General features: G+C 34.0%; 1 pseudogene; it reads left to right on the top strand.

Annotated features, from left to right (window-relative positions):
• Nucleotides 1-8527: 8527 nt before the first annotated feature.
• The window catches only part of LOC103254671, a 476-nt pseudogene continuing 246 nt past the window's right edge, over nt 8528-8757 (top strand).

The raw sequence follows: 8757 nt of genomic DNA, 5'->3' as shown, positions 1-8757 counted from the left end.
GTGAATATTTGTATACCTAGCCCTGAATTGTACCCCACAATTTTAAATAGAAATTAAAAGTGGAAAAAAATCAGTGCAATCAATTATAGCATAAAGATACATACACCCAGTATCTTACTTCCAGAGATTTACTATTTATTAAATTTAATTCAAATGTTTTACTTGTTTTAATTATATGAAGTTGCCTTTTAAGGAGTTATGTATAGATTAGAAACAACATTCATGCCATACTGAAAATAATAGCTAGATAGCACATCATATATATCAACAGTATAATTTTTTCACTTGTATCAGGACCTCCTGAGTGCCTTTTACCAATGACTCTAGTTAGATACAATTAGAAAGAGTAATAAATAGATGAGTGGATGCTATGACAAAATGAAATATCACTGCATAAAATACTTTGCAAGTTTCCCATTGTTAAGACATTCTGATGAATAATTATAGACTTGCTACCACAAGTCTTTGTGAGAAATTGGGAGGTCTACGGTTTGTACACTTAGACTATTTCTGAGCTATTAAAACGTATCATTATTATTTCATAATGTACTTAAAAATAAGCAAAGCGTAATAACTGCCTTGAAGGCTAGAACTTGCCTTATCATGTGTGTTTCCACTGCAGTCTTCAGTACTCTTGCCTTCTTCAAAATAGATGCTGAGAAATGTGTATTGGTTTGAAAGCCTCTTTTTTTTTTTCTAGCTACATTGCTGCCTCATAGGCACTAGGCTGCAACTCTGAAGATGCTTGCCAACAAAATTCAAACTTGTTATCAGATAATGAAATCAAGAAATAGAACCAACACTAACCCCATGTTTTTCTTTAATAGCAGATTTCTTCTTTGAAAGTAATTTATTGTATTTGTATTCATGAATCATGGATTAATAACTAATCTAACCTTATTTTAAAAGCTACCCTTCACCAAATTTAAGTATATAGATTTTGTATTTTTTAACAACAGTTTCTTATTTCCTTTCTTTTTATATGGCATTTTAAAATAAGTAACATAAGCCCTTTTTTCTGAAATCAAGAACACTTTATTGTTATAGTGTGAGTAAATTTGCATATCATTGAATAAGTCTTTCATCCTCAAATTCAAAATAAATCAAAATATTTTATATAAAAAGTAAAAATTAGATTAAAATATAAGTTTTCAGCTTCTTAGATGAGATACATCCTTTTAAAACAAACATTGTCAGATGACCTATTTTGCTTCTCAATCTCAGAGAGTTAATTCTCCTCAAAGAAGCAATGACATTCAGAATTGACTACTTTGCTGATTTGATTCCACCAAGTGTTGATATAAAATGAGTTAGATCACATACTCTTTTTGTTATCATTATTTGTGTAATATTGAACATTCATTACTTGAGAAGACAAAGTCGTCTCTTTAAAACATATTATGCTAATGCAATGGAAATTATTAGATTTTTTTCTGAGCTCTGTTCGTTTTTATCATCTCTTAGAGAAAAAAAAACATTATTATGTCAGAATGTCATGACTATTTTTACTATATTAATACATGAATTATTTCTTTTCATTATGAAAGTTCAGTTGAAGATAAATATAAGTGAAAGTGTTTCTTGATGCATTTAATAATCCAAAAGAGAAGAAATTTGGAAAGTAGTCAGAATTTGTTGTCTTAGTTTTACCTATTTATTAAAATATACTAAATAGAAACTAGTTCCTATTTTTTATTTAACTATTGCAGAAGTAATTTTTTGTTATAGATACAAATTATATCTAGCTTGAATTTATTGCTTTGAAAATGCAACTCATAAATAAAATCAGATCATTAATGTATATGCTAACATGCCATTTCCTAAAGTGTGTTCCAGAGAACTGGTTCCTCAGAATATCTACTGTCATTGTATAGACACTAAAATGCATTACAGTGATAGGTAAGTTAAAGAAACACCAGACTGACCTCCAGAGTGTCTTACAGCTTTTAATATGTTAAAATACAAATATGAGTCTCTAAGGGGAAATATACCATTTAATGCATTCCCTACACCACATTGTTTTCTGAATACCCTTGATCACAGACCAGAACCACTTTTTGTGGAGCAGTTTGGAAAATCAGAGTTCCTGGAAACACAGTCTGGGAAAAACAAAAGATCCATTCAGCCCCAACAGCAATTCCTGTGGAACTAACCATATGGAAATGTATTGTTACAAAATAGTTCCCTTCCTTCCACCACCCTCTACTACTTTCCACAAAAATTAGCTTTAGTGTAATCTGATTTTGCAGAATCGTGCCTAAGCTGGCTTTTCAAGGGGTAGAAATGTCCTTTGAAATACATGGTATAGAAGTCTCTTTCACACATTTGAAAAATTGAGATACTGTCAATCAATTCATGAGAAATTTTGTTTGGTATTGGCAGATTTAAGAAATTTTGAAGAATTTTAGTATCACCCATCTTTTTTCGATTATTCTATTTATGAATAGATGTAAAAGATTCATCATTAATTGGTAAATGCCCAGGAATCTTTACTTATGATCAGAAAACAGCAACTACTTTACTTAAAAGTAGCAAATCATTCACCCAAGGTAGGTAAGATTCATAATGGATACACTGTAAAGAATTTCATTTTTATTTTTGTTATATATTTAGGTAGAATAAGCTGATGAATTTTTAAATTCTGCAGACTGTTGTTTTTTTACTTATTTGCTATAGATCTTATCTTAGAATTTTTTTACAAATAAAGCAAATATGCATATTGCTAAATTGTGTAATACATACAATAACATTGTTCCTAAAAAAAGATCCTTATGAGAGCTTTAATTTTAAGCAAATGTATATTAAAACTTAACAATGTTACAAGTATTTAAACATTTAATAGAAAAATATATACTCTTTTAAAAAATAATATTTTACAAGCTTTCCTGTTTGTAATAAATGAAATAATTTTCAGAACATAGTGAACGCCACAAAAATACATCTTAAATTGTCTTCAGCAACCTAGCCAGTCACACTAAATTACATTGGCATTTAACATGAAGCATCATGCTTTATGAATTGGAGTTTTGGGATATTTATTCACATAAATAGCCAAAGTGTCTGTCTAACATAATTTTTCTTAGAAACTCTAAAAGATATATATTTTCCAACTCTCTTAAATAAGCTAACCTTTTCTTAAAAACACAGTGTCATGAAATTCCTGTGTCTGAAAGGTGTCTGAGTTACACAATTCTATTTGCCTGTGCACTCATTCGCCCTCGATGCTGAGCTTTCCTGTGTTCCCTCTCTCCCTGAGAACAGCCTCTTCTTAGTGCAGGTGGATATTCTTATGCCTCTGGTCTAACACCATATTTTTCATCAATCTTTGGTAGTCCAAGGTTTGTCCTAGGTCTCTGCTACAGAGAGTTCATGAGTTTCATGACAGCTACTTCCTCTAAGGAAAGGATTTTGCTCACCTCTAGATTTACAATTGTGTTCAATTAGTGTCGGGACTGCAGAATGCCTGACTCTCCAGAAAGTGAAATGTTAATACATCAAATTACTTCAAATGAGAAGAGACCATTTTCACTTAGTACACCTGCCCCGTGTGCACTATGTTTATTTGGATAACTTCCTGTAAAAAATTCCTAGGAAGTTCAAGGTCAAATTTCACACTAATTCACAGCAACTCTTGATTCAAGTATTTATTTACTCCCTATCTGGTTCCATAATGGTTTTGTGCCCACTAAAGTTTTATGCTTAGCACATCTGAGTTTTCCTTTTATTCTGAAATGTATTTTAAGTTTTTCATGCTATATTAATAACATTTGGGTATGTACTTTTTATGTAAGTAAAGCCAAAAACAGTTTGAAAATAGGCTCAGGCTAAAGAATTCACATTATAGATTTTAATCCTCACAAAAATCTTCAAATTGGTTATTACTGTTCCTCATCTTAAAGTGAGTTAAGTGAGACTTAGGAAGGTTAAACAAAATCCCATAGTCTTAGGTTTGTAGAGTGAAAACTTTCACCAAGACATTTCTGGCTCAAAAGTCCTGATTAACTCTATAAGTACATACAGCCTTTCAGAGCAAAGCAAAGTAAACTGTGGCATTAAATGTTTGGACAATCACCTAGAGCAGAGGTCCACAGTTAATGTTCAAAATGATGACATGAAAGATTTAAGAAAAGATTATATTTTATCCAGTATATTTAAGACCTTGAGATCTAATACACTTCAGAAGTTTTCAACACAGTACAGTTCTCTTTTCCATTTTTCAAGTTAATATCATTTATTAGTTCATAAACCCAACTTCCTACATCTAGAACAATGCATTCCCACAAGTTCAATCTAGCTTTAGTATAGACTACAGTCAATATAGCTTTACTTTTTGTTACTTCCACTGACATTAAAGTTAGTTATGTCCTGTTCTAATGATAACTCTGCAGCTGCAATAAATGTACAAATGTAACTAGCCACCTACACCCACTGACAGGTAGTTCTACTCAAAGTTATAGCATATTCTGTGTTTGAGCAAATATAAGTGATGATTAATATTCGTTGACATTTAACTTCTTCGCATCAAGGCAAAGTTACTTTTACAGCTACAGCAAAAACAAAAGCCAAAAATAAAAATAAAAACTTTCTCAAGAGTAAACTTTATCCTTATTAGAGAAGTTCACTAAACCTCATTAAACCTACATCATAAAATGTTAAAATATTTTATAATACTTACAGATTTTTCCTTACATATGTTCCTGGTATTGCCAAGAAAAATTAGACTTTGCACACTTCCTAAGTTTCATATCAATAAATAAAACGATCCTCCATATTGAGACAATCACAATAAGGGCTCAAAATAAACAGATTTTAATCTTTTAAATGAAGGCAAGCCACATGATATAACTAAATCAAAGTTTCTCACCTTTATGTGATGAAATTTTACATATAACATATTACATTGTTTTCAAAAAGCCTCTGCAATTCGTTCATTTCAAGGTTGTTGACCAGCAAAACATGGAAACAGAGGCTGGCTGGCACGATTTTTACAGTCTGTGACAGCTGCTCTTTTACCCTGTCAATTTCATAATAAATCTGTGTGTGCTAAATCTCACAGGTCTTACCGTCAGTTTCTCCCCTGAACTCTTGCTTAATAAGCTTCCTTTTTCATGCTTTTCCAATTCCATGTTGAAAGAGAATGAGAGAGAGAAGGAGAGAGAGAAAGAAGAGACTGAGAAACACAGAGGTTCCAATTCTGTCTAGAAAATGATTTGACCTGCTTACATGTTAGATATTGCAGGACATTCCAAGTTGTGAGAGCCTAGGACACTATCAGAAAGCCCTGGTGATAATTTCTGGTTAGCTAGTGTTTCCATTTATAGATGTTCAAACCTCATAAACAGAGTACTCAAGAGAAGTCAGGCAGCTGGCCTTAGGTAATGATAAATGTCCCTAGACATAAAAGCAAACTCTTCAACAAAATATTCCAACAAGTTAGGTTCCCTGAACCAAGAAAGATGTATGTGACAAAAAACTACTATCAAAGAGTTCATTATTAATAGCTGTATGACAAAATAAAAATATACTCTAGAATATAGACCTAATAAATCAGTTAAAAAAAGCACAAATGCAATAGTCATATAGCAAATATATTTCAGCAAGTCAGGTTCTTCCAAATTCCAACTTGTGTCCTGGTAGTGTAGAGATTTATGTATTACTTTGTGGATTAAAAGAAAAAAGTTGCCTCAAGAGAGCGTGCAAAAGTCTATGTGATTAAAACTATAACAACATATTTTTAAAGATATATTCAAGGAGTGTTGCCAATCTTATTCACTGAAAGTTGGCAAAATAATGTTTAGAAATACCATGAGATAAAAGTGGAGTTTTCCATTACAAAAACTGTGTTTTGTCCTTCATTATCCTAGCTATTTCACTAGGAAGAAAGTTATAACATAGGAGATGAAACTCGTTTTTCCAGTGGAACAAATGTTTCCAGAATTCTTTAGAAAATGTTACACGCCTTAAGAGAAAATTAACGGTGCAACTTAATGTTAAATAACTCTCCCTGTGTTCTGCAGCAAAGCAAGACACATGGATGGCAATAAATAAAAATGGCTTTCAGAGTCAGCTAAGACTGATCTCTGTGTGATTTCATCCCTCAGTCTGTTTAAAACATCCTTTTAACACCTGTTTTCAACCTTAACTCAAATTCCCTCTCAGTATTTCCCTTATTTCTTAAGAAAACATTTTATAAAATGGATCGTGAGACACTATCCTTTAGTGCAACTGCAGTCGGTGTTCTGTTGCCAGCCAGGGTTGCTCTAGAGTTTATTCAGCATCGTGATGGAAGGGTTGAAGACTTCAGAAGTAAACAGTAGGAAATAAAACTGGCCCTGTTTCAGGATGATGAATTCAGAAACACAATATTAGATTCATGGGCAAAAGGGGCTTCTCCCTTTGGCTCAACTCTAAATTCCAGAAAAGGAATTATATATGCTAGTTGTTTCCCTAACAGATTGGAAAATGAAACCCTAATGGATTTATTAACATGCAAGATTGGTATTAGATTATTAGGTGTCAAAAGCAAGGCTGTTAAAATTTTACATGAATGGAACTTCCAAAATCTCTCTAGAAAAAAAAAAAGTATGCTGTAGCCTCAGTTCTAGCTCAGCATGCTAGTTTAATACCTGAAGACAAAATTCAGGATCCAGCTAAGAGGAAAAGGAATGGTAAGAGTGATGCAAGGCCATAAAGAAGTACAAACATATGGACTTCGCAGCAACTTGGATGGATTTAGAGTCTATAATACTTGGTGATCTATCACAGAAACAAAGAACAGAGTACAACATGTTCTCACTCAGAAGCAGACCCTAAACATTTACCATAATACTATAAGAAAGAGATTGGCAGTAGCGGGACACTGCCAGGAATGGGGAGTGGGCACAACGCATCAATATGGATACCTGATATCAAACCAAGCAAAGTCGAGACCAAAGAGAGGCCCCAACTTTCCCTATACGATGACCACTTGTACACCAAATCTTGAATTGTACCCTACATCTTTAAAATTTTAAAAAACGAATATTAAAAAAAGAGTGATGCAGGATCAATTGGGAGAAGAGAAGATGATAGTGGCATAGGAGAGATGTGCTGATGGAGTGAGGGATATGAAGTTTTTTAATTCAGCAAACATGTACCTATAATGGATAAAGATTATCCTAGGGTCAGGTAGATTTTTTTTTAAATAATAAGTAAAATAATAAACGAAAAAATGAAGCTGAAAGATACAATCCCTGGAATTCTTCCCTCAGCAAACACATAATCTAGACAAGATTAGATATTAATAGGACAATATATAACACTCTTATATAGTACACTGGCCATATGCCAGGTGCCATTTTAATTGAGGATTTCTAAGTGTTATTGCAATTCTTAAAACCACTATAAAAGGAGATATTATTAATTTCCCCATGTTATGGGTCAATTGTATACCCCCCAAATTTATATAAATGTGCATGAAGTCCTCATCCCTCAATACCCTAGAATGAGGCTGTATTTAAAGATAGGTGCTTTAAAGTGGTAATTAAAGTTAAATGAGACCATTAGAGTGAGCCCTAATCCAGCAGGACTGATGTCCTTCTAAGAAGAAGAAATTAGGACATAGGCACTTCCAGAGGGAAGATCCCATGAAGACTGAGAAGACCACCATCTGCAAGTCAAGGAGAGAGGCCTCAGTAGAAACCAACCCTGGTGCCACCGTGTCACCAGCAGCTACAGTGAGAAGAGTGTGGTAGGATGTCTCACACTATTTTGCTTGTGCGGCCTAACAAGAAACCAGAAAGCAGAACTTACACTGACTACGAATCTGTGAATAAAAGCATGGAAGGCATTTGTAAAATGTATGAAGGACAACATCTGAAGAGAACAAATGCCAGTAGTCTTTCTGTTACATATGATGTCATCTGTCATTCGATTTTATCAAAGACCTGGCAGAACTCAGCTGCCTGGTTTCTCCAGCTGATATGCAGACACATCTGTCTTGTAACAAAGACTATGTTAAAGAGAAAATCTATGCACTCCTTAGTCAGCAGACCCAACAAATCAGGAAACAATTGAGTTGGAAGCATTAGGGACCTGGGAGTGGACTTGGAACACAGGTGCCTACAATGAGCTGTAGTAGAGGCTTGAGATGATTGTGTTCCAATTTCCATTTTGTCATTTCTAGCCAAGACTGAAGGTTTTAAATGAAATGTGAGGATCTTGTTCAATCTGAAACCCACATTGTCTCCCACCCTTTTTTTCACTTTGACATCTTTATGATGATTTAGAAAAAAGTTGTTCTATGTTAATGTTGGTTGCAGTCCATCAAACCATTCATATCAACCTTATAACATTCACTGTACTGACCATTCTTCAAAATAGGGGTAGGGGCGTAGGAAAATAAAAAATAAATTTAAAAGAAAATTTTTTAAGAAGAGGAAGAAACCAATCATGTTGACACTTTGACCTCAGACACCAACCCTCCAGAACTTTTAGGAAATCTCTCTTGATTAAAACACACAAAGTGTTGCTGCTTGTTGCAAGTGTGATGGCTTCAAGTTTACTTAGTGGAGCTGGAGCGCTGGCCGCGCTAGCCACGCAGGCCTTGAAGGCCCGGAATCCTAATGGGGTGGCTGCGGTGCACTCCATGGCATCTGGAGGTGGTGTTCCTACTGATGATGAGCAGGCGACTGGACTGGAAAGGGAGATCATGACGGCTGCATGGAAGGGACTGGACCCATACAATATAGTATCACCAAAGGCAGCTTCAGGCACCAA

The sequence above is a fragment of the Carlito syrichta genome, unplaced genomic scaffold (genome assembly GCF_000164805.1).
Source record: "Carlito syrichta isolate Samal-C Ts95f unplaced genomic scaffold, Tarsius_syrichta-2.0.1 Scaffold287310, whole genome shotgun sequence".
Classification (NCBI taxonomy): Eukaryota; Metazoa; Chordata; class Mammalia; order Primates; family Tarsiidae; genus Carlito; species Carlito syrichta.
Note: the sequence above shows the minus strand (reverse complement) of the source record. Positions and strands in the feature narration are given on the sequence as shown.